The 27,192-nt window shown below is 40.8% G+C and overlaps 1 protein-coding gene across 3 annotated transcripts in view; it reads right to left on the bottom strand.

The window, feature by feature from the left end:
- Positions 1 to 22,862, bottom strand: part of HDAC9 (histone deacetylase 9) — a 485,060-nt gene extending 462,198 nt beyond the window's left edge. Inside the window, exon 1 of one of the 3 annotated variants that reach the window (XM_055706591.1) lies at positions 22,618 to 22,862. The gene's annotated coding sequence lies outside the window, so the exon portion shown is untranslated. The remainder of the gene's footprint in view (positions 1 to 22,617) is intronic. The other 2 variants (XM_055706590.1, XM_055706589.1) reach the window with 2 other exon arrangements.
- Between the last annotated feature and the right edge of the window lie 4,330 nt (positions 22,863 to 27,192).

Here is a 27,192-nt window from a genome sequence, read left to right as displayed (position 1 = left end):
AATAACCCTGAAGCTGAGAAACAGAACAAGAGAGAGAAGACGACATGGAAAAGGTTAAGAGAATTTGCTAGGCTGCCAGAAGATGATCTAAGAAATTGCACTTTATCCCAAGATATGCCTTCAGCTAAAACAGTCAATTGTTATGATAAAGAGAAAAGGAAAAGCAGCAGTACGTAAAAGTCATAATGGTGTTCAGAAATGCAGAATTTCCATTCAGAAATAAATGGAAGTATGACAGCATCAGCTGGGGGTGGGGGGAGAACACAGGAAAAAACAAATTAAAAAGAGGTGCAAGGCAACTCAAGCAGTAGGCACATCAAAGGAATCCACAGTTTCATGTACCTTTTTGATGTTTAAATAGAGGAAGACAGCAAACACCTCCATTTCAGCAGGCAGAAAGCATTTTCAGGGAAAGTGGAAAAAAAATATATAAACTCAATAATAAAAATTCAATCCTGTTGAAATCTACGGCAATGTTCCAACGTTCTACTACTTCAGTTTCATAACACTTACATATTTACTGATACAGTTCAAGTTCTGTACAACAAAGGAAAAGCGTTATCTCTCACCTCTTTCAAAATTTCCTACTTTTTATCCTTACTAAAATAAAATATCTTCACATGCAGACAAAAAAGTCAGTGTGCCAAGACCAAAGAAAAAGTTATCTCTGTCTTTGCTCTTTTTCTAGTCTTACGACTTAACTGTGGTAGGGGAAAGTAACAGATACTGATAACCCACCAGAAATGTGTTTTTCTTCATGGTGCACTTCATATAGCAAGAGAATTAGGTAAGAAGTTCAGGAAGAAAACCGATAATAATACAATACCTTTTTCAAGTCAGGAATATCTGCTAATACTGTCCATGAGAAAGACACCTTTTCCTCGGGATGGAGAGGCTTTTGTTACCTATGTTTAGGCACGGAAGTCACAATTAAATGTGGGCATCTGCCAAAGAAAATGCATTACAGACTACAGCAGCTGCTTTGATGAAAAATATGTACTATTACTGTTTCCCTGCCCCAGCAAAACCTCTGTTAAGCGAGGCAGGCATTTAAAGCTACAGCTCTGCTTTCTCAAAATTTTGTCAGTCAGTCCCATACTAAATAAAGTATAGAATTCTAAAGCTTATTTCACCACTGGAAATGCTAATTCCACTATTAATGTTCAGGATTTTAGAGTAAGAACCAATCTCTGATTCTATCATAATATGTACTACTGAAAGACATTGGTTGTCTTTGTGATCTCTGGATCACTACCTCACGCTAAAAACCACGTTGTTCAGAGGGCATTTGCATCTTACCTTATACCAAATTGTAGGTCTTGAATACATGCAGCCATTCAGTGTACTCTGGACAGAAAAGTAAAAGTGACGCTACAATTTTATTTCAGGTAGATCTACAATTTCATAGATTCTCATCAAGTTCTTAATTCTAAATAATTTTGTATACAAGGGAAAATGCTGCAGGTCTATCTCAGCCAGAACTGCATCTCCCACATCTCATGCTTACATCAAGCATACAAATATACAAGTATACAAATATACATCAAGTATACAAATATACATACAAGTCAAAAAGTGCACACTGACACCTCCCAAGTTTACTCTTCCAGTGATTTAGATTATGAACTTCCCAAGCCAGAAGCCTCTTGTACTAAGTAGACCTTAGAAGATCTTCTTGTGTTATAACATTCATTACTGAATGGCAACACTGAAAACAGTCAAAAAAAGGCCTTTTTGGATGTGTGTAAATCCTTTCTCTTTCTACAAATGAGGATATTGAACTTCAGCCAGAGCTGCACGCTGGCAGAAGCAGGTATGCCCTTCTCAACCTCATTCTGATAGCTGCATTTAACGTGTGTTAGTGGGTGCACACCCATCCGCATCCTACTTCAGATTTCCAGAGCGCGAGACTTGAACCCTATCAATACACACTGACATAAACTAATCACCACAGAAGACTTGTTACTATTAATAACTCTGATGGACAAAACTCTGTACTTTATCTTCACCTCCTGGTAAAAGAAAGATCAGAGAGCAAAAGTTATCTTTCTTCATACTGCTTACGAGGACAAGAAACTGCTTTTGGTGCCTGTAGAAGGGACGGTGATAGCAATTCTGGTGGACAGCTAAGCATTGTCCGATGAGTGTTTGCACCAGTCTACTTCTTTCACATGCCTGCTTTGGTTTTTTAATTTTTTTTTTCCCTCACGGTTTTCTCAGGGATAATAGAGTGGGCGGGTATTAGCATTAAAACCAAAAAACTGTATCTACACATGTGTTTAGGTACATTCAGCAAAACAGCAAAATAAGAATTGTTTTAAGATTGCACACTAAAAGTATGCAATTCCAAAGACCATGTTGTTGGAGGCAGAGAGCTGCCCCCACATTGGAAATCTAATCCACACACTATACCATAACTGATCTGCAATTTCTCTTATGGATTGTTCAAGGAAAAAAGTACTACAGTAACATTTAAGAGAACAGAATTAAGGATTTCTGCTGATAAAAGATACAACCTGCAAACACAGCTTATGTGAAATAAACCTACGAAATACTAAGACAAAAAAATAAAGTTGGGAAACGAGAATTAATTAATACCTCACCCTACTGACATTAAACCAAGGTTTCACTGACACTACTCAAGACCTTAGGTTCCCAGTGAAAAAGTTGGGGGTGGGGAGGAAAGAAATAATAAAAAAAAACCCTCTTCTAATATTTTCTGGAAGTCCTTGTGCCCACAAACAGAATTCTCCAGCTACAGAAGAAAGCAAAACAGCAGCTTGCTGACAGAGAGCTTGTAGTCCAGCTCCACACCCTCTCCAAATCAGCCACATCCTATAGTGAAGAAGTAGGTGGAACCCAACAGAACCAGCATTGCCTCCTGCTTGCAAACCACTCTGAGTACCTGTGGCCTAGGGTGAAAGAAGCAGGTTTGGACAGTTAAGCTGAGAAGTAAAAGAATGCAAGAACAGGACACGCAAAGGAAATCAACCTTCAGCATATGTGTCTAATAGACTTCTATCTTCCATCTAGAAAGTTGTGTTAAGAGCTGCCAAAAAGAAAAGTTATTCTCCTTCTGGTTTGCACATCATTCTTGGACAATTTGTTACAGAAAAAAACAGCATTTGGATTTTCGGTTTCTAGATTAATCTAGACACCATTCCTCCACCTGTGCTACAGCCTGCACCCTTCCCCCAATCCTTTAAATACACAGGCAGCACTGAGCAAGTAGCATTTACATCAATGAACTATCTCTTCTTCAGACACTTTCACCACTAAAACTGTTCTTCTGTACACTGAGCGAGTCAAATTTTACTGTCAGTATTCTGGAAAGCGTTTTGTGGTTTGGGTCAACTATCTGAAATCCTAAATTTCTTAGCCTATCATTACATCAGGTCAATACCTAACTAACTTGAGGAGTGGAAAAGGAACTCAAGCCTTCAAGGCAAAATGAGTGTTATACACAGGTTTCTTTTAAAAAAAGAAAAGGAAAAAAGAAAAATAAAAAGTTACAGGGAATAGCATCCTTTAGTCTTCAGCAACAAATTGCCTTTGTATCACTTTCAGGTATTCAGTACCAATCCATTTGTTCTGAAACCAAATTAGTTCTAATGCCATTTCAAGCTTCCTACATAAAAGTTCTTGTGAGACTGACCATATTTAGGCCCACTTTAGGGAGTTTTTCTTAACCATCTCTTCTACAGCAGTTCCCTTCTGGTTCATCCACTATAAAATCATAGAGGCTTTTTGATCTTCAATCCTCTTCATTTATCCCAGGGGTCCTCAAACTTTTTAAACAGTGGGTGGGCACATGGATGCAGTGGCAGGCAGTCATCTGCGGCTGCTTGGTTCCCCCCCCAACCCCCGGCAGGGGGTTCTGTAAATACCGAGGGCCGGATTGAGGACCCTGGGGGGCCATATCTGGCCCGTGGGCTGTAGTTTGAGGACCCCTGATTTATCCCATACCTCGTAGACTCTTGCCATTTACATAATAACCAGCTGCAGTCACAGCCCTCTTCCAACCTCCAGTTTTTCTGAAAATACCATTAAGAATATTCAGTGGAGTAGCTGCACAAATATGATGAAATAGCTTATAGAGATCTTTGAGGCCCTTTTACTCGCCCCAATAGGTACTCCAGAAGTGAGAGCTATGACAAATGCTCTGAGATGTAGCTGGTACTCAGTGACTGCTATCAACAGTTCCAAAGCTTTTTTCAACACCGCTTCTTGCAGTGATCAAACCCACTCTGCCTAGGATTGTCACATCACTCAGCTGAACACTATGTTGTTCATACAGGTTGCCTTGATTATGGTAGAGTAGTAGATAGTCAGACTAAAATCGTGCCAAAAGCATAAACAGTACAGCAGCTCAGAATGAAAGAATTTACTCTGGTTCTCCTGTTCAGACACGCTAAATCCATTTTTCATACATTATTGATTAATTGCATTACTCTTACAAGATCCAATCATTTGCAGCACAGTAAGTTAAAAATCTCTTTATTTTTGTATTCCATATTTCTGTATCTCCTGCATCTTTCTCCACACCGTACACGCTGTCTGCTGCATTGACTTATTTTAGCCCTTCAAAGGAGTGTGCCTAGCATTAATTCAAACTTGACTTATTTTTGGAAGGGGCCAGCATGCTCATTACAGGTTACTCTATTCACAGTCCCATGGTCTTTATCTGCTTCTTGGGACTCAACTAACTGCATTTTATAATGCATGTTCTTCGTAAGATTTAAAGACCTGATTTAACAAGGGCAAACTTTGTTCCAAGTCATCCAAAAAGCAATCAATGGAACTAATCATAAAGATGAAGTTAGGCACATACCTTAATCCTCACCCAAAAAAATAAGGGCAGCATAATCACAGAAAAGACAAAAAGCCAGACTCTTGTTCAATTACAGTGCAATATTTGACCCCCATTTTGCCCCTAAGTGCTTCTAAAAAGAAACAGAAAAGTAATTGCTGACACACCTATGCTACATAAGAAAAGGAAGGACAAGTTTAGTATCTGAAATGCACTGGCTAGCAACATCAGGAAAGAAACTGATTTAGTCTCAGAAGAAACAAAAAAATACCCAAACAACTCAAAACCATGCTTAAAGGCAACTGTATCTTGCTGGCACTTAAAAACATAGTTTGTAAACAGACCATTACAAATAATCTGATTAGGTTAATAATGAATACTTGAAGGATATATTCAAAGCATAGAATAAATCTGAGCCTGTTACTATCAATATCATTAAAGATTTAATCAGTATATCCGGGTTGTTTCAAGCTCAGAAACTTCAGATTTAACCTTGACTTGTATAGGAGAAAGGCTGAGTTGATGGTAGCCAGCTTGGGGGCTGTATTGAGAGGATGGGTCTAAAATGAGCATGAAAATATAAGTTTTGAGAGATAGGCTGATGTTTTCTTTAATTAATTATGGCTGAAGAATGTTCTGATAGGTATTGTTGGGGGCATGTCAAGCTGTGACATGCTGAAACAATCTGGTTTAAGTCTTGACATAGTACAGGTGCTTAGTTGGAGAGTTACTTTGGTGTAAGATGGAGTGTACAGAGAACTATTGAACTTGGAGATGTTACCAGTTCAAGTTAGCTCCTATCTGGAAAGACTGCATTTTTGCGTTGTGTATGTTTGAAATACGTATTATAACATAGGAAGGACCTGATCTTGAGCATTTCAGTTTGTTGACAGCTCAAATTGTTTTGTTTTGGTCTTTTTTCCTCTTGTTTTTAATCATCACCCTACTACTCAGATACTCCCTCTTACCACCTTAATTTGCCCATCTACTCATCATGCCTTTCTCCCCAGGTGTCAATATTACCACCAATCTTGTGTGTCAGCTTTCCCTCCAAATTTACAGGTTTCCTCATATGTTAACTATTTTCTCCGATCTCATTATAGAGCCTCAGCAACTACCTTGCCAAAGTACATCTTCATTTACACAACTTTAGTGTTACCCACAATTAATTTTAATGTTTTTCTTCCTCAGATCAAGCTTTAACAACTTTCTGTAATTCCTTTCTTTACTAGCACATTCCTACTCCCAGATGATATGCATTCAACTGGTTGAATGTGCCAGATGTTCATCCAGCACCACTTTCAACCTCATCTTCTCTAATCAGCTTGGATGAAAATAATATTTTGCCTGGTTACTTATGTCAGCCTATGTCAATCTATGGCACGGAAATAAATCTGTATATTCTTGTAATTTCTTTTCAGATATCTGTCTATATACTATTTTTCTTTGCTAATAATATAACAAAGATGTTCCTGTTTAGATGTGCTCCCCAGCCTTTAATGCAATTATTCTGATTTTTAAAAATTCTCTCTTCAACACAGCCCATTGATGTCACCAAATTCTATTATTTGTCTTCCCCCATCTATGTTTTTTTTCTTTGACTACAGCACTTCCACTGTTGATGAAACACAAGAAAGTCAAAGGGTTCCTCCATCTCATATGAGTCATATTCATCACTAAAACTCAAAGAAAAGGCATAAAAGAAAACCAAAACTCACAAAATAAATTTAAGAGCTTTGCTATCTAGGTAATGTGTCATCATTGTTTTCTTCAAAAGGTCTTTGTGGATTGAAAGCACAGATAAAATTCTCAATCTGTGCAATCTTTGCTTTGAGCTAAAAGTCTACCTTTCTAGCAGGATTATTAGAGAAAGTGGTTATCACCTCTCTACATTAAAAAAAAATAACCACTGAGTAAGTGTTCACGGAATACTACTATAATCAAACTGACAGGAAAAGATCAAAAACAACAGGGTAAGCATCTTTAAATTTAGGCAGGTACAGTACTACTTCTACAGAGCACTGAAGTCACTGTCACAGATACTTTGAAAACTATCAGTGCTTGGTTCCACCTGCAGTACTTCAGTGTATGCTTTGCAGAATCAAGTTCTAAATTATGAAATTGAAATTTGAAAGGAACAAACTTCAAAGTATAAGACTAGACTTAACAGACACATGCATTTCTCATAACATCAACTCACAGTTTGGATTTATATATCAAATTTAGTTACTGACTACAACTTGCTTACTGCATTCCATTTGCTTGTGCTAGGTGTGTGACACCTTTCATCTGTGTTAGCATTTAAAATAAATGTGAAAATACATGAAAAAAAAATTGTGTAGATGAGAAATTAAGTTCTGTACATATATATAGTATTCAATAACATTGCATGTATGTATTGTAATAATATATTTCATTCTTTTCACAAAATTGTCCCACCGCATGCTTTAATAAATAGCAGCTTAAAATTATTTATTAGAAGTGGCTTTGCTGAACACTTTTTAAAGTATACTTTACTACTGAGCCCACTACTTTCAATAACATCGATTTTAAAAGGGCATGATACATATTTTAGAAAGAAAAAAAGTTCTGCTTAAAGCTCTGTGAAATAAATCAAGTGAAAAAGGTGCAATATTCAAAATTGCAGGTATCTTAAACATTTCTACAGAAAACACTGGATTTAAGAATTCTAAGAAAAATATGCATGGCTTATAGAAGCACCTGGAAAGAAAAGTAAAATCTCTACGAGAATTTAAGACACAAACACTGAAAAAGTAATCCTACTCAGTGTGATGACAACTCATAAGAGGTAGAACTGTGATATAAAGACAAAATGCTGTGGAAACTACTCTAGAGAAATGACCATGGCATAAGTGCTTCTACAAGCCATTCAAGAAACTACACCGTAGGAAGGAGAAATGAGTTGGGAGAAAGAGAAGACCTTCTAAGACAGGTAGTTTGGAAGAGGAATTTGAAAGACTAAAGTTGTATTTTTGAAAAAGCATTCATCCAGAAAATTAAAAGCTTGCTTGCTGATAAAGAACGACTTTTTTTTTTTTTTTTGGTTGTCTGCTTACTGTTCATTTCATAGCAACTGTAGGTGAATTTTCCCTTATGAATGTGTGAAAACAGTTAAGAACCATTCATAACTGTTTAAGAGCCTTAAATGATTTAGATGCATAAGCCTGACTCAAGCCCAGAAAGCTCTAGGCTGTCACTTATCTATGCCAATCTTAAAAGTTGAACCGAGATCCTTTTCCCCATTATTACATCTCTTCATATCTACATTTGATAGTGTATCTAATCTAAACAAGATCTGACTGAAGGGATCCATAAATGCCACAGGAGGAAGGATGAATTGTTATGATCACTCTGAACAGAGAAAAGAAGAGACTTCTTCAGGTGATAGCAGTGTGCTCCCCCTTAGAGCTGCAGAGAAACAGCACTGCTATTAACAACTTGTTCACTGGTGTCTTCATGGATGTGAGACTTTCTGTAGCACTTGCTAAACACTCTTGTGTTCACCTACTTCCTCAACTGTTCAATTCAGGAAGAAATACGTTGGTATCATTTAAAAGGCAACTTTTGAGGAAAAACATTCAAGGAACAAGCTAAAAGAAGTTTGTTGCCACATTGCCAAGCCATCATAACTCACCCTTCCCTTAGCAAGCCTCTACCAAAGCTCGTGTGTGAAAATTAGAGAAACAGCCATTTCATATCTAGAGGAAATCCCTTGGCACAAGTCAGAGTGGTGCATATTATATAGCAACAGGGAAATCTGGGAGCCATATGTGACCACATTTGGAAAGCCACATGTGGATGTCTAACTGCACTACCAGTAAAATTTTGTGGTCATATTTCAGGACCATGAATAATGTCAGGAGAAGAAAATATTCTAAGCTGAAGTTGAAAAAAGTTCAGTATCCAGAAATTGTGAGCACTGTCCTGGACTTCATGTAACATCTGCCCCTCCATGAAGCTCTATACAAAGCATTCAGAGCCTGCCACCAACCCTGGTAGTCAATCCTAGGGGCCCTTTCAGTGAAGTACCAGAATAATCTCCAGACTTCTGCCTCAGGACCTTCTCCCAGACCCATACCAAGGCACAGCCTGGACACAAATCCACAGATCCCTCAGACAAGTATCCTGGATCTCACTGATTTCCCCTAAGGTACTGAGGAAAAACTAGATTAGATTTAGAAGTTGTAGACACAAATTTATTTTGCCAGCTGGACAGAAAGGAAGTTCAAGGATAAAGATCTATAGATTCTGCCTAGAGGACACACGCTCTTTTAGTTACTTGCCAAAAAACTTGTCCAAGCAGTAAAAACATGGAAGCTAACACCTGAAGTCAGAATTGTGCCTTCCCACTCCACCCCAAAACTTGCTCTTAGATGAAAATGGCCTCAGATAACCCAAAATTCTTGGCTAGATACACATACAGGTAACTTAACGCGATTCAGCAGAAAAGCAAGCTGGATGTGGTAGGCTATATATCCTACCCAACTGCCAGCCCCCAAAACTGGGGGAATTCAGATGCATCTTACCACCCATATCTGACAGGAAGAGAAGATGCGAGCCTTTACATACAACCATCCTCCAGCTGCAGAACAAGAGGGAGACAAGGACTTGTAACTCCACCATGCAAGGCAGGCAGCAAAGCCCTGCACTGAAGCACCACCATGACCTCCTGAGTTACCTAGAGACTTCAGTTCTCCCAGCATTCTTGTTCTCTACTGGAACTGCCTGCCTGCAGCTCAGTAGACACATAACTACTTAAGAAATGCAAAACAGGAAAACTTCTTACGCAGCAGAACCTGCAGGCTTGATTTCAGACCAAACACAGCTGTTCCACTTCTAGCACTGCTATGTCAGCTCTCTCCTGGGACAGATCATCAACTGAAGCAACACTGTCATAAGGAGAACACCAACTGCTAGTTTCAGGTGTCCACATGTCTGAGGAAGAAGGACTTGAATCAAGACTGTCCTGATCCACTTATTCAGCTCAGTCTAGGAACACATAAAGTAAAGATGGAGCATTACCAAGTTGCTTTAAACCATTTTTTTTTCTAAGTCCCCTACCCCAGATGTATTTCGCAGTCTGCAAACTCACAAGATGACAGCCACTGTTTCCAGACACCTGCTCACTCCCTTTTATCTTAAAAACACCAGACACTGTTTAGATCTATTTTCCTGGTCATGAGCAGGCAAAGGATCAGAATCACATGGGAAGTTACCAACCTGGAGAGCCAGAGACTTGAAGAATAAATAGTAAACCTAGACTGGTTTTGAATGTGTGACATGAGCTGGACCTGGCCAAAACTGCTGACTGCCCGTGCTAGGAGCACACTCTCATGCTGCTTAAGCATACTGCACTAATAACCCATCAGGCTTGGAGCAGCAAGTGCTGAAGACCCTTGAGAAGGCACTCACAGCTGTCTATCGTCTCTAAGTTTTGTACTCCGCTTGCTCAGAATCACATGCTGTGAGCCAGTAATCACTTGTATGCTAAAAATGGTGGGATGCTGCTCAAGCTTCACTGTTTGTCTGTCAAGCCTGCATTGCTTTGGTTGTCATCTCCTTCCTGCCATCAAAGGTTGGCTACATGCAGATGTTCTCCTGGACTGTAGCTGGGGTTTCATGAAAGCTGGACAAGAATCATTAGAAGCTGCAGGCAGAGCTGTTGTATGTCTTGTGACTTAGAATAATCCTGCCATTATCCAGTGGGTTTCTGTAATTTGGAAGCTGAGCACGGCAAGACTTATCTCAGGAAAAGATGAGCTCTTGCTTTTTCTTCTCCTCCTATGATGAGTTATCTCTTTTTAATCTGACTCACTAAGAGGCCTGCAATCCAAAGTTCTGCATTGTTCAGGCCAGGCAAAGGGAAAAAACCCTAGGGTAAAGACTTGTCCATGGTTCGTAGAGGGCTTTCTGTTTAGAGCTGTGAGACAGACTGGGAAAAGCTGTGGGGAAAAATACAGGGAAAATACACCTTTACCCATAAGACAAAGCACCATCATGTTTTAGGAGGTCTTGTACCAACACAGAATGTATCATTATTGGTTCAGTGTGTGCCTTTTAGCCTATATAAGTAATACCATTGTGAATATCCACAACTACACAGCCACTAGGCCAATATACTGGTCAGCTGGTTTCCCTGTGTAACACACTTACTCACTGTTTTAACCAACTAATCTGCAATGGGTTTGAGAAGAAATAATGCACACAGGCACCTTGCAATATTCCTGGACTCCAGACCCTTCTGTAAGGGATATGGTGCAGTGCAACAGTCAGAAGATGGAAGAAAAAAGGTAGAAAATTAATTGGGTTGCTGGACAATATTGCCAGCAATATTTAAGAATGCTTAGACATCTAGATGAGCCTACAAAGAGATGCATCTGAGCATCTAGAGGATATAAAGTTGTACACATAGGGAAATTAGTCCTACAACCAAGGAATTTTCACAACTAAATCCAGATTCACATTTCTAGAGTGGCATCTGATGTTCCTCTGTGCAGGAAGATGAATCCCAGCCTTCATGAGCAATCATGGATAAAACTCTACATGCTTACACATGGTCACAGCATTCTGCTTTATCTAAATAGTGTTTCTGCCCACTGGACACATAATTAGAGGGTTACTGAAATTTGAATAAGATTACAAAGAAACAAATGCTTTTCTGCATGAATCATGCAGAAAATGTCTTCCTTTGCTACTGAAGCAGCAGATTGAAATTGACTGCATTTAACCTTATTTTAGGAATGCAGACACTAGCTCTTTCTCTTATATGTGAGGCCAGTCTCTTCATAGCCCATTATTCTAAAACATGGGGGGTTGAAAGTGCCTTCCTTCCTTCAGCTTCTTTACCTGAAGTTATTCAATTGCCTCCAAATTGTCTTCAGTGCTTACACACAAACCTGTAATTACCTTCCGTGTGTCAGTAATAAGAAAAATGGAACATAAACCCCATTCCATAAAAAATGGCAGATTTTACCACCTTACACAGAATAGAGGGCTCTTCTGTTGATCCTTTTGCATTCCAGGAATTATGCACTGAATAGTGAATAAAATCTATTATGTTATTAAATCTAGTTTATTTCCATTGGGACATGAAAGATGACTCCTTCTAATCAGGAACTCAGTACCAAAATGCAGTGGGGTTTCTAAAAATCAAGAAACAATCAGGCTTCACTATTATTTGATGCTATTGCCTATCCAGGTATAAATTATTCAACTCTGTACATCATATATATTTCCATCACAATAGGAATATGGGTATTCAAGAAACAAAAATGTGATTTATATTTTTTTTACACTTTGAGACTCTCTTCATTAGCAATTTCAATATTTATCTCACTCATGATATAACTCACACCTATGCAAAAGGGATGTTTTCCTTCTGCAGTATATAAGGGGTTGGTATGACCCTTACTTTGACTCTTTCAAGTTGGGGGTGGGGGGCAGGAAATGAGACCCTGTGGAATAGATTCAACATACCATGCCATGGAGAACAGTTCTGTAGTGACCGCTTCCTGCAGCTTCCAGTTTGAGGTTAGAGGCAGGGTGGAGACGCAAAGTTCTTTGATTACATTCTATTACTTCCTATTGCTCCCAGGTGATGCTTCTCTGTCAGCGATGCTGGTTGGCTCTCAGTATTTTCTAGCTGTCATCAACTAATTTGATCTTGATTAAAGCAGTGCCTGTGTTAGCCCTTATATCCAAGCAGCCTCGATGTGCCTCCCAGAAATACTCACTCCCATTGAAATCATTAAGATTTTACTGGCTTTATTCTCACATGCAATTCTTAGGGTGAAAGTTATTTTTTCTCCTTTTACTATAGAACTGCAATAAAATAGGCAAAACTTCTATTAATTTTCAGATGCATTGCAAAAGAAAAGCAATGTAAAGTGAAATGACAGAATTCCAATTTGTTACTATTAGGGATCATAGCATTGAGTAACCTTGCAGTTACTAAATGAAAAAGTTCCCTCATCTATTCCAGATTTTTTAAAAAAATATTTTTCACTTCCTTAAAATTTCCTTTATTTCTTCTGGCAGCACTTTTCTTAGTGTCTAATCAATACATTTTTCAAAGACGGATGCAGAATGAAACATAACTGGTTTCAAGTACCATTTGCTATGTAGCATCAATGCTTACTGCCCACATGCACAGCATTCTTTTGACTTTAAACAATTAACCAGCTGGAAAACAGTTAGAACCATATGAATCCCTGATTCAGAGACAATTATTTCTTCAGCTATCTTCTACACAAAAACCATATCTACTTCTGTAATTCTAGTGATACCATAGCCAACACTGTTCTAAAGCAGGGTACACCTAGATAATTCAGATGTAGCAGTCATCTTTCAGAACAAATATTATTAGTAGTAAATTCTCACAGCAAAATATGAAACTTCTGTAATTCTGTATTACAGAATATTGTAATATATCATAAAACAGGTGAAAGAACTAGAGTTTAAAACAGGTGAAAGAACTAGAGTTTAAAACAGGTGAAAGAACTAGAGTTATACATGGATTATTCACCTTAATCCTATGTGTTCATTAGTAGTTTCTGACAAAACCTTCCTGACCAAAACAGGTAATTTTCATTAAACAGTACTTAGTTTTTCCAGAAACTTTAACTTTACAGAAAAAGTTCCACAGAATTTACATTATGCTTCAGATTTTTCAATATCACCTGAAGTACAAGAGTCCAACTACTGTTCAAATTCTGGTGACTGAATTACAATATGCAATTAGATTTAATTCAGTATAATTGGACTGAATCACTAGCTAAAACAATTTCAACCTTGTGCAAGTCAGATTATCATTTTATTTACCTTTATATGTGTCAGTAATATCAGCTCTGTTAATATCAGTATAGTTAATTATTCCTTTGCCTAACTGAAGCAGCAACATTAGTGGAAAAAGCCTGTAGATAAGAGAATAATAGCTTGCATATGAAAATCTGATGGATCATTGCACTGATGTTCAGCAACTGCTTTAAGGATGAAGTCATCACTTTTGCTTTGATTTGTGTGTGCTTAGCACATACTCCACACCCCTTTGTGATGTATGACTTTAGAAAACAAAATATATGAACAAACCAAGATACATAAATTAGACCCCAGTTCTGGCCTTGGCAATCTATTCAGCTCCCATTCTCTTTAGAATATAACTATATACCATAAATGACAGATTTCAGTCTTTTCATCATCTTGATTTTAACATATCTGGAGCAGGAAAGTATAGTGTTCTTTTTCACAAAGGAGAGTAATATAAAATCACCACTTACATATCACAGCAATATGAAAGCAACAATGATTGAAGAAGCAATCACATAATGCTTTAAGAGAAATATTTGAGCTTACAGATCACATAGTTCATCAATTTCATGCAAGAAAATAGCCTTCCATCAGAGTAAGCAAGCAGAATTAAACGTATTTTTTTTTACTCTAGCTTACCTTTATTTTGTTTTGATTATATTTCTGTGGCTTTCAAATATGAAAAATAGGCCTTTTCATTCTCTCTCCTGAAGTACTTAGATTGAAATCATTGCAAAGAATACTCTTTTTTTAACATGATAATGGATTTATTATGTGGCTTTGTTATCTATACAGAACTGTATTTTGATCTGACATTTCTATGCATAAAAACTAAGTTATGGTCCAAATGTCACTTGAAAAAGCCTCTCAGTTGTGTCTCCTGTCCTCTCTCCCAGCCCAGTCTCTTCTCACAATACAAACACTCCACAGAAATGAAAGAAGAAGTAATGATGCATACAGACTTCACAGGTGACAAACATTAAAGCAGCATTCTCCAAAAGTATGGATGACCACCCTGCAGATGAGTAAATGGGAAGCAGGGTCAGAAATGACACTTGATTTGTCACTACAAAACACATTTCTCACATGCTACGTATACAGACACCCCGGAAAAATCGCAGTGAAACTCTGGAACTGTCTCTGTTGCTACTTTGTGGCCTAGAGAAAAAGGATTTCATTTGCCAGGCATGCAAAAAAAATCTCCTAGGCATACCCTCATGCTCTGCTTGCAGGTAAACTGAATACACTGAAGAAGCTACATACTTACATTTAGGCATCACTCAGGAAAACTAGTGATGGAGGGGGCAGAAGCATACAGATACTTAGGTACAGAAAATGTACCTAGAGCGCATGCCAAGATCTGTTAAAATTATTTGAAGGTAATTGACGAAAGATGGCAAAGAAGAATCACCAAGAATTATTTTTGATACACTTTTGTAGCTCCTCCATTGCTTTGACAGTCCACCTAAATTATATCAGCCTCTCTGGGTTGCCCTAATGACTAAATGAGCACTTAACTGCTGCTAGCTGCAATCCCAGCTTCCATGCTGTTACAGATGGTACTCAAAGATTAAACTTAGATTATGTCATTTATAAATGAAAATACCTTTCTCTGACTCGCTTCTTGGTTTGGCTTCCCCTCCAGACTATTCACTCTTGTCAGTTCTGTGGCCCTGATTGCCACAGGGGTGCATCTTGACCATGTCTTCACTCTGATGCTGTTGATGACATTGAACTTCAGTTCCCTGCTGCTCCCTACTTACCCTGATTTTTATGGAAGGAAAACTGAGTACACAGAAGCCAAAACGGATCCTATGGTAACCTCCAGCTAGATCCCTGGTGTGGATGATAGAGGTCAGCAGGGTAGACCTAACCCACATTACAAGACTCTTTATGATCTGTTTTAGCTATTGAATGGGGTTTTTGCTGTTTCAAGCCACTGATCTTTCATTCTAAAACATTTAGAATATGTTTTCAGAGAATATACACAGTAACTATTTATATCCCAAATAAAACAGATTCAACTCCAATATGAAATATCAAAATTTCACTTAATCAATAGTATGGCTTATTAATCAATGTTGGTTATATTGTCTACCAAAAGAGGAAACATAAAAGATTAAAGTGGTAACTGTATCTATTGTATATTGTCAGCATATTCCTCTAATTTTAAGCTATATATGAACAACTGAATAGCTATCTAACTATAAATCAGGTAAAATGCCAATAATTTATACACTTTACACACTAAACACAGTCACTATGTGCATGCTGCTTATTTTCCATTTGGAATTTAATGTTTCAATTTTTTTCCTTGGAAATCCTATATTCACACCTGCAGTTCACCCACCTCTTGTCAAAGCAAGGTTTCAGTTCAATAGTTAGCACCCTGGAGACTTAATGATAACTGTCAAAAACTTGAATAATAAAGAATTTTGTATAATTAAAACCTAGACATACAGAATGTCTGTGTCATGTCATTTTCTTCATATGCTTCTATAACGGAGATATTTTAATGCACATGGTGCTTTAGAATTCCAATGTCAAATTACTTTCCCTACTCCAAAAAACATGATTCAAGAACTTTTCTGATAAGAACTATCAAATGAACCGCGTTTCTATGTAAACTGCAATAACAAATTCTTAAAAGCATACAATAGCTTATATTAATTTCATGGTCTCAAGACAGTACACTTCTGTTCAATGCCTTATTCATGGGTTTTCAGAATCTTGTGCTATTTACTATTTGGTAGCTTTACCAATATGAAGGTTTAGGTTTCCCCTTTACTCAAGCACTAGAGCTCATCTGGAATACTGCATCCAGTTTTGGCTCTCCCCATAACTGGAAGTTGCCACCTCCTGAGTCTACTAAGGCAGTCAGGGACTGGAGCACTTGCTGTATGAGAAGCTGAGGGCTTGTTCAGCCTGAAGATGAGATGGCTTTAGCAAGGACCTAACGTCAGCTTGCCAGTGCCGATGAGGAGGTTACCAACAAGATGGAGCCAGGCTTTTCACAGATGTGCATGGCACAAGAAGAGACAACAGCTGTGAATTGAAACTGACAAGTTATGAGTCAACATAAAGAAGAAAAATTTCTAGGAAGAAAATTAGGTATTGGATGTGATTTTCCAGAGAGGTTGTGGAATCTTTTTCTTTGGAGATTTTCCAGACTGAATTGGACAAATCCCTAAGCAACATGGTCCGAATTCTATGTTGACTCTTATCTGGCCAAAAGGTTGGTCTACGGATCTCCTAAGGTCCCCTCCAACTTGAATGCTTCTGTGATTTAGTGTAATCATGAGTGTTACAAAAAGTAACAGGAAATTAAACTTCCAGTTTGACCTGAATACATCCTAGGACACATCAGTCAAGCTTTTTATAAAAAGAGATGGAGTATCACCACCCTTGGACAAGACGCTAATGAGATTTTGATGGGCACAGACTACCATTCTTTTCACATTTGCTTAAGAAAGGTAACTTCAGATTGAAAAGGATACAGACAACGACTCAAAGATATCTGGAGGAACACAGATATTCTTACATGAAAAAAAAAAAACAGAAAGGTAAATTCAGGCTGACTAAATGAAGGCTCAGAGGATGTATGATTTCTATTTGACCAAACAGTAAAACTAGGAAGGTTATCAGATAATCTGACTTTAAACACGGATAAATTGCCCATGTACCGGTCTATCAGCACACTCACCTATACTCCTCATCACAAATCTGTAAGCATCTTTACATCCCTTCTTGATTTACAATTTATTTGCAGAGTTTATAACTGATAACATGTATGAACTCCCATAACAAGAGTTCCTTTTGGGGGGGAAAAAAAAGGCAGAGGGGGGAGGGAGGGAGGGAGAGAAGGATAAAAATAGAAGAACACAGGAAAAGAGAACTGGAAAAGTGTAGAGGAACAAAGCTGGGTTAATTAGCATTGATAATATACAACTGTGGGCTGGCTTCAGAGGCAGAGGGTTGGCTGATGTAGATAAAGTGCAGGTGTGGCTGGTTAAGTTCAGATGTTGGGCAGCCAATGAAGAGAGAGCAGCCAAGGAAGAAGAGACAGAGCAAGAAGAGAAAGAACATGCACCCTGGATGAGGAGAAGGTAACTGAGGGACTGACATGAAGAGTATGCTGGTATGAGATGGTAAAAGACCTTGTTGCAGCTTGATAGTTTGGAGAGTGCTGCAACAGAAAAGCAAAAGGAGAAAATGGAAAGGCGAAAGGCAAAACTCCCTTCAGTGGCTAGTCAAGAAAAGAACTGACATGGTCTACCCAGCAAGCACCCTCTTCCCAGTGTCCTCTCCAGTGCATATAGGTGGTCCACCATACTACTCCCATAGAAACTATACAGATTTCCTCATGATCTGTTCAAACTCCCTATTGCCTGTTCCCACTCATGATGCTACTAGCACTGACTGGAGTAGTCTTTGATCAGAGGCTGTGTCGCAAGCTAACTAGTTGGCTGTTAAGTGTTACTCAGTAATATATGTAAACCTTATCAGATAATTGTCTTTCTCCTAGCACAGTCCTAGCTGCAAAAAACGGTGCAAGAAAAGGATGGTGAAAAAGAATGACTATTACACCAGTGTCAATCACTTACCACTGGAAACCTGACATAACAGTACTATCGGGGTTTGCAGATGAAAAGCCATGAGAACAACAGTACAAGACCAACAGCATGAGGACAGCAAGGGAAACACTGCCCCAGCAGTTTTGGAGAAAGGTTACAGAGCTGCAAGGGAAAGGCAGAGTGCAGAGCTGCTAATGGAAGACCCATGGCATTGCAAAACATTGGGGCATTGTCCTGGTTTCAGCGGGGATAGAGTTAACTTTCTTCTTAGTAGCTGGTGCAGTGCTGTGTTTTGGATTTGGTGTGAGAGCAATGCACACTGATGGTTTTGGTCGAGAGGGCTGGAGGGGCATGAGAAACTGGGAGGGGACACAGCCAGGACAGCTGATCCAAACTAGCCAAAGGGATATTCCATACCATATGATGTCAAGCTCAGTATATAAACTGGGAGAAAAAGGAAGAAGGTGGTGACATGTGGCACTATGGCATTTGTCCTCCCAAGTAACTGTTACATGTGATGGAGCCCGGCTTTCCTGGGGATGGCTGAGCCCATGGCAAGCAGTGAATGAATTCCTTGGTTTGCTTTGCTCGCGTGCGTGGCTTTTGCTTTACCTATTCAACTGTCTTTATCTCAACCCACGAGTTTTCTCGCTTTTACTCTTCTGATTCTCTCCCCCATCCCACGGCGGGGGAGCGAGCAAGTGGCTGTGTGGGGCTTAGCTGTTGCCTGGGGTTAAACCACTACAACAAACTTCTTTAGAAAAAAAGTTACATAACTATATATTGCATAAAAATAAAGAAGTTTGGGTATGTCCTCACAGGAAAGTTAGATCATAACTTGTAGCTGAAAAGATTTTAAGATGGCCCCAAACTAATGAATATTATTTCTGAAAAGTAGTTAAACACTGTTTTGCTGTAATTTTTAAGCTGCCTGAAGATGAAGCTATAGATTAGCACATACGAATAAACTTCATAATACTATAAAAGTTGCAATAATAAAGTCAACACTAGTGCAGTCTTACCTGGCATGCACTGACATTCACAATGTAATGCATTCATTCCAAGTAAGTTACATCAAATATGGGATAAATTCTTTGGTCATATATGATCTTCCTAACCTAAAAACCCAAAACAAAAAGCAGCAAATGAAAGGTGATTTTGTCAAGTACTGTTAGCTCTACATTGCCTTACTAACATACCAGTTTCAGTAAACAATCTAACCTTAAGTGATTCAGGATGCAACTTTCTCTGAAAAAAACATGCTTTCTTCTCTGGCAATCATTACTGAAACCTTGAAGCATGACAATCTTTTATCATGGAATGGTCCAGCATTCAGCCTTTACAAAGCATGTCTTTACATCTTAAAATAAACTCATCAAACGTATTATGTACTTTCCTACTTGAATGCAACAACTGAAAGAACGTTTTCTTACACTCTTGGAGAGACTGGAAAACTGATACATTCTCTTTTAACTTTAATTCTATGGAAAGTTAATTTCACGTGAACAGTATGCATATAAGGCATAATATACAACCCTCAGCAAATCTGGCCCAAACCTCTTCTGTAAAAGGCAAAAAGCCCTCACTCCTGAAATATACCAAACTCTCTCAGCTAACGATTCAGCTAGGACTACACTGTAAACCAGAAGAACTTTCTATTGCTGTTTGTATACACATACCCTAAGTAGCTTTAAAGTAGCTAGTATGAATACTGATGGATACAAAATAGCAATAGTACACCCAGTCTAGTAAATACATGCTTTAATTTACTATTTTGGAGATTACTAGGCTACATCCCAACATTTTTGTCATGTTTAATTGGCTATAGTCAGTCACACACAACAGGATTTGAATATTTTCAAAACTCCATTTCTCCTATTAAGCATTAGTTGAATACTCAGAAATAACTACTTAAACTACATTTAGTCACCCTCAGCATTCATGGTAATTCATACTGGGATTCATTTCATTTTCATGATGGATAAACATGAATTTGATCCATATTTTCAGTATATAAAAATTTCAACAGCAACTTCTATGAGATTATCTCAGGCAGTGAGATAAACAACTGAAAATTATTTTCCACTTTAAATGGTTTTTAGAAAGTACATAGTTTTTATAACTGAACCTCTTCTTAATGTTATTGTCTATTAAGAAATCAGAAAATATATATACCACTCAATCACAGTATTATCTTTTTTTCCCCAGAAAAATCCTAGTAGGAGCAGCTGCACTAGATGAAGCGTGTACTAGGACTTTCAGCAGTGAAGACACTATTTCATTTTTATTTTTAAACTGCTCTGGGCACAGAAACATGGTGGTAAACAGAAGATACACAACAGCTTATAAACTAGTATTCCCGTTTCATCCTGGAGACTGCGCTTCATTTGTGGAAAAGCAGGTTAATGGAAAACCAAACACTGCTGTTTTCAGAATTGGCATTTTAATGTCAGGTTGAAAATATTTGGGTGTATTACACATTGACATTGACTTTGCTACCAGAATACACAGGAATCTGACACTGAGAACACTGTTTTGGGCAGGCTTAAGTAACTATGGTGCTGTACTTGCATCAGCTTGGTCACCATGAAGTATAATGGCGTGGTTTTATCTTTTTCAGAATTCTCAACTGACAATGACATTTTCATACAAAAGAGAGCTATTTCAGTATTTATATGATGAAGTTGGCACCACTGGTAGGTAAATATGACTGACTGCAGCTTTTGTCTGGGGCGATGACATGTTTTTTCCCAACGTTTTGTGTCACACCTCTGCCACTGTAATGAAAAAGAAGGGTTAGAATAATGTATCATTTGTATCATTGATGGTGGAAAGTTATATATAGTTGAGACCTATCTATTTTATACAAATAACAATGCAACTTAGCTGTATGAAGGGATGGAATTGCCTTCCAATACCGCTCCAGTACCATGACAGAGAACAAGCCTGCACTTCCCTCTGAACAAAGCAGGTGCTCTGGGTACAAAACATACGTGGGCTGGGACCACTGATACAAGAATGCATTGGACATGAAAGAAAATTTAGAAACTGTCAAAAAAAGATCAATTTAAATATCTTCAATAGATCTAGGATGCTGTTGGGGAACTGGGGCTGGGGGCGGGTAGGAGAGGGCATTTGAAAAACCTTAATGTGAAATACCGTCCTTTTTTGTTCATGAGTTCTCAGCAGAGTTTACAGGCCTTTGTGAGCTTGCAAATTAAATCCTGAATAACTGTCACAAAACTATTCTTCTGTCCCAGAAAACAAGATGTCATGGAACTAAAGCTGACAATACTGAAAGACAGATAGGTTTAAAATTCCTCGGCTTCTGTGTCGATACTTGTTCCGTGTTGTTTGTGACAGGACTTCTCAACACCATTTGCATCAGCAAAGAACACTCATGCATTTTCATATGTCAAAAGGTCTCCGCAATTCGCTTTGCTACTTCTTTCTCAATGTTCGGCTTGTTTTAAGTATTTCTCCCCTCTTAAATTCTCGCGTAGTTTAACAGCATTTTTAGACCCCTTCGGAGCACTTTGAAATACAAACTGCCGTGAGCTCTGTGTAAATCTTCCCCAGATGAATACCCATTTCGTGCATTACAAGTAATACCTGCTTTTTTTTCTGTAACAGTGATAAGCACGAATGATTACCGACTGCTGTTACATTCCATTTCAGATTACAACTCAGACATTTTAGGTGAGTCGGAACAACTGCACCCGTATCGGAAACTGCCCGTGCGCTGCCCCGCGCCGCTGAGCCGCCCCCCGGGATGCACACACCGCTGGGCCACCCAAAGCACGGGCACACGGAGCTCCGGCCGCGCACCGGCCCGGGATGCGCCCGCACCGGCCCTGCGGCGCCGCCGCCCCAGGCAGCCGCCACCCCGGCCCGGCGGGGAGCCCCAGGGGAGCGCCCCGCCGCTCGGCCCCGCTCCCACCTGTTCGGCCCCCAGCGGGGGGCTCTCCCCGCTCCCCAGCCGGCCGCGGGGGGCTCGCAGCGTCCTCCCCGCCCGCTGGGGCTCCGGCAACCGGCCCCGCCAGCCCCCGGGCTTGCCTGGGTGGCCCCGGCACCCCCGCGACACGGCCGCGGCCCCGCAGAGGAGGGGGTCGCACAGGGACCCCCTCCCGGGCCCGTTAACGCGCACACACGCCGGGCAGGGCAGGCGCACCGGGAACCCCTCCGCCACTCACGCTCCCGCGAAACGAAACTTGCCGGGGGGCGGCCGCCCCCACCCGCCCTGACACGGCCCAACTTCCCGAAACCTTCCCAAAGGTCCCGAAAAATCCACCCCGGCAAGTCCAGGACAGCGGCCGGGCGGCGGGACGGGCCGGCCCCACGGCCCCGCGCTGGCTGCCGCCGCGGCCGGGCAGAGCGGAGCGGAGTGGGGCAGCCGGTGCCACTCACCTTCCCGCGCCTCCGCCTTATCTCTTCGCTCGCGGGCTGCAACTTCCAGTCCTCCCCCCAGCTGCCATCTTCCACCGGGGCGGCAGGGGAGGGTGCGGAGCGGGAAGGAAAAGTTGCGGCGGCTGCCGCGGGGACTAGGTGGCCATAGCGCCGGCGGGCGGCGGAGCCGGCACGGGCGAGCCTGCACCGTGCGCGGCGGGCGGGCCGCGGGGCGGGGCGGCGGCAGCTGCCGGCGAGGGGCTGCGCGCTGCGATCGCAGCCCGTGGCGACGCGAGGAGGATTTACTAAAAATAGCCGCCCGGCTCGGCTCGGCTCGGCTCGGCGGGGGGGTGGCGGGGGGAGGCCGCCGGGTTGCTCCGCGCTCCCCGCGGCGGCCGCTGGGGGCCGAGCGGGCCGGGCCGGGCCGCGGTGAGCACGGCGCCGTGCGCGGGCAGAGGGGCAGGGAGGCGCCCCGGGGGCGAAACCCGAGGGAACCCGCAGGGTTGCGGCTTCCCAGGCCCGGCGGCCCGGGCCGCGCGGGGTCTGGCAGTTCTGTGGCCGCAGCGGCCCGCGGGGGGGCGGCGGTGCCCAGACCCCCGCCCGGCCCTTGCCTCCCCCCCCCCGCCTCAGGGCTCCGCGGCCGCGCACGGCGGCCTCTGGCGGGCGGCAGGGCTCCGCCGCCGGCCCGGGAAGCCAGGGCCGGCATGTCGCCCCCGCCGGGCCGGGCCTAGGCCCCGCGGGGCTTCACCGCCTCCCCGCGGCGCTGGCTGGCGGCCGCTGGCGGCGGAGCCGCTCGGTTGTTTCGCGCCCCTTGCCACCCTTGCCACCGGTAACCTCTCAGCCCTCGGGAGGGAATTGCACCGGCCTGTCACCCGCCCCCCGCCAGCGAAGGGACAGGGCTTCTGGGACCCGACCGTGGGCCCTCCGCGGCGATCCGGCGGGCGGCATTAGGGCACGCATCTGGGACCGCGGCGGCCGCGGCTTCCGCCAGGGCTCTGGCGTTCGGCACGGGGAGAGTGTACCGGCTGCCGTGCGGCCCTCGGTGGTGTTGCTGCTCCCTCGGGCTGTCACGTCCCGAGGTGACTGCACGTCTCTCTAGTGCAGCTCTCCCCTTGGGGTCTTTGGATCAGTCTTGGCGTGTCTTAGTATCTTCAGCTAGAGGATGTCCATCTTTCTGCACCCACGTTGGGTCTCTTTCATAATGACTAACAGGCTCGAGAATTCTCTTTTCCTAGTACGGTTTTATGCAGAACATGAAGCACTTTAGTCTATGGAATCTGTCCTAACCACATTTATTCGTAATATAAATTCATAGATAAATGTCTTCATTACTTGGAAGAGAAGGGAGTATCTCCTTTTATCTCTCCCCTTATGGGTAAAGGTTAGCCTCAAAGCAGTTTAGTTCTTGGAAATCTAAGCAATCAAAAAAAAAAAATCATTAGCTATCTTCCAGCTAGTGGCTTTGGAATTCGCGTTTTTACCATAGAAGTTTCATGGTGTGTTTTATTAGTTTAAAAAAAAATAACATTGATTGTACTTATTCTTTTCACTTCGTTTGTTGTCAGATGTTAGCTTTTCTGAAACAAATGTTTAAAACTGTTATTTCCAAGAGTGGTGAAGAACTAGTTAAGACTAAAAGGTAAAGCTAGTGGCTAAAGGAAGAGGTTTGGAATTTGGGCCTGAATGTCATTGATTGCTCAAGGGATAAACACACGTAAACCTCAACTGTGATAAGCAGTGGGTTTTGTGACCCTCAAAATAAATCTCACTTCTCAAAATTAAAATCAATCTGTGTCTGCGTATATTTCAAGTTGGAGAGGAATCTCATTAGTTTGTTGTGGTTTATGTTTTAGTTTGAGAACTGGTTTCAGTGGTATTGCTGGATGTTCAGTCATGGAGTGCTATGTGACAGATCAAAGTCCAAACTGGCTAATGAAATCACAGAGCACTGTTTCTCTGGCAGGTTGATAGGCTTCAAGCTGATACATACTTTTGTTTCATTATGTACTCTTATTCTCTGTCTACTCAAAGGAAGAGTCATCATTATAATCATATTCTAAAAGACTAGTTACTGTTCTAATGCTATGGTGGGAACTCCAGCATTTTTACTGGAAAATAACAGGGATCTCTGAGACACCTCCATGTTTTGGTTACTGCTGCTCTTGCCCTACTCATTTCCACTCAGTGCTAATAAATACAGTGAAGTGGTGCATAGTGGTAATATTCAGGCAGCCTTTATCTTGCTTTTACTAGGTCTACTATTGCTATTCCATTACTACATTATCTACTCCTAATCCTACTGACCAAAAAAATGTTTTATAGACTTGACTGGTTTGCTGGAGTGCTGAATATGTGTACCTCATTTCAAATGTAGCATTGCCTATTTTATCACTGTCTTTCGGAATTATTATTACAAACATTTGCTGAAAGTCATGGGGGTGAGAAAAGGATGTGGTATGCCTGCATTATAATTTAGAAGTGTAATTTATAAAACCTGAGATGAGGTGTTGAGATCCTTAAAACATTTCTATCCCTAAAAAGAGACTTGGCATCATCCTTGCAGCTTCTTCTCTGCTACATTGTGAACTGGTGTCTGCTGACCATTAGGGCTATGATGCCCTTCACATACACTCCGATTTACAATAACTGGGTTTTTGATTGAAAAAACCTTGCATATTTATCACACAGAAGATCAGTAAGGTCACGTCTGGGAGAGCCACAAAAAGTTTTGGAAACCACACTGGAACAGAGAAATTGTCTTCCCCGTGGTTCCCCACTTAAGGTTGTGCTTAGTGAAGGCACTAGGAGAAAAATCATAAACTTTCCCCCCTCCCCCCAGTCAAATAAAAACACTGAAAATATTGAAAACATTGAAAAAACTAATACATACAAAGCTCAGTAAAGAATTTCTCACATTGACACATATTTTAGTATCATTAAGACTGTGGAAAAATAGCTTTCAGAAGTTCCATGCCTTAACTGAGAACTACCTTAGGTATTAAACAAACATTGAGGTATAACAGCTCATCAAGCAGTGAGCAATTCCCCTCCTATGATACCAAAAGGAAACGTGTAGGATGTTCTGTACTGTGTGACTATTAAAATCAAAATGATACTCAGCTATGACCTTTTCCAATCCAGTTCGTAAACCAATGTCTCACAAAAAGTGAAACCCATTGAGATGAACAGAAAGAAACCCTTAACATTTAACAAGACTGATCTGGACTTCTAGCCTACACGTGCTTGTTAACTTGCAAATCTGAATAAGATGGACGTAGTGCTTTGCTTGTCCATGAAAACCATTGAGGAATGAACAAAAGCTGTCTGCCCCATTAGTTGATGTTACATGCCAGCTCTTTGCTGAAACGATCAGTCCTTTTGGGTGTATTTCTGTTCCTCAACTGCCAGACAGCAGATCCTTTTATTATCTCTGGCAGTCAAGAGGCTTCAGTTCTTCTTGGGTGTAATCTTGCAACACACCTAGGCTTCTAGTCACATCCAGAGCAGACTAACATGATGTACTCTACACAGATGATTCGTAAATTCAGCTTGATGTTCAAGGAGGCAGCCACCTGCTTGCTGAGTATGATAAATCAACACCCCAAAACTTAGCTGGGTCTGTTCAAGTTCCTGTCCAGTTTTCAAGGGCTCATGGCTCTGCTCTTTATATGCAAAGCTAAGTTCAAGTCATGCTGTACTTCTCTGTAGAAATCAATACCAACTGCCTCTCATCTGTCACCTATAGGGCTAGATCCTTCCAATACTTCAGACCACTCTTTTTTTTATTATTTAACAGAATTAGTAGACTGACCTACCTAGCATGTTGCACAGATCATCCATGCACCATGTACCTAAAAAATGGGGCCCTTCTAACCAGTGTTGTGCAATTCTTTGTGTATGCTTTATATAAGTATTAATACTTACAAAAGCATTTGCTTTTGCAAATATTTCTATTTTACTAAGAATGTTTACATTAAGTCCTTCTCTAAAATTTTAAGATTTGTCTTCCATAAGAAAAAACCTTGGAGTCTGGGGGGGGGAGAGGGTGTAACTTACTTGTGATGTCTGTTAATTTGACTGAGAATTAGTTGAAAGGTCTTTTGGGTAAGACTGCTAGCCTTTTAGTAAGTATCTTGCTCAGTGGCTCATAAACATTAACATTTTGCATGTTTCAAATGGGTATAATTGTTGGTTTTGTTTACAGAAAGTGTTTGCTTTTTTCCTCCAAAAGATCAGCGGTTTAGCTGATCAGTTTTATGCAATTTGTAAATAACCACTTGACTGCTACAGAAGTAGGCAATCTAAATGAATCAACACAGACGCCAACATTTTAAAGATAATAGGGATTTCTGCATTAACATTAAAAAATAATAGTTTTATATATATTTAAATGTCTTATGAAAATATATTTCTCACACACTGTAGATAATGAAATGTGTGATTAGCTCTTTCAGTGCTTGGGCTTTAAGGAATGTATACACATACCTACATTTGATGGGACTATTCAGGTGGTTAAAATTAAACATGTTATTACCCCCTTTTTTTAGTGCTAGTGGTTAGCCAGTATTTGGAAATCTGTGGGCTCTTTCTCAGAAA

Source organism: Falco cherrug, chromosome 4, assembly GCF_023634085.1.
Source record: "Falco cherrug isolate bFalChe1 chromosome 4, bFalChe1.pri, whole genome shotgun sequence".
NCBI classification, from domain to species: domain Eukaryota; kingdom Metazoa; phylum Chordata; class Aves; order Falconiformes; family Falconidae; genus Falco; species Falco cherrug.
The sequence above is the reverse complement of the archived record's forward strand: the minus strand, read 5'-3'. Positions and strand labels throughout refer to the sequence as shown.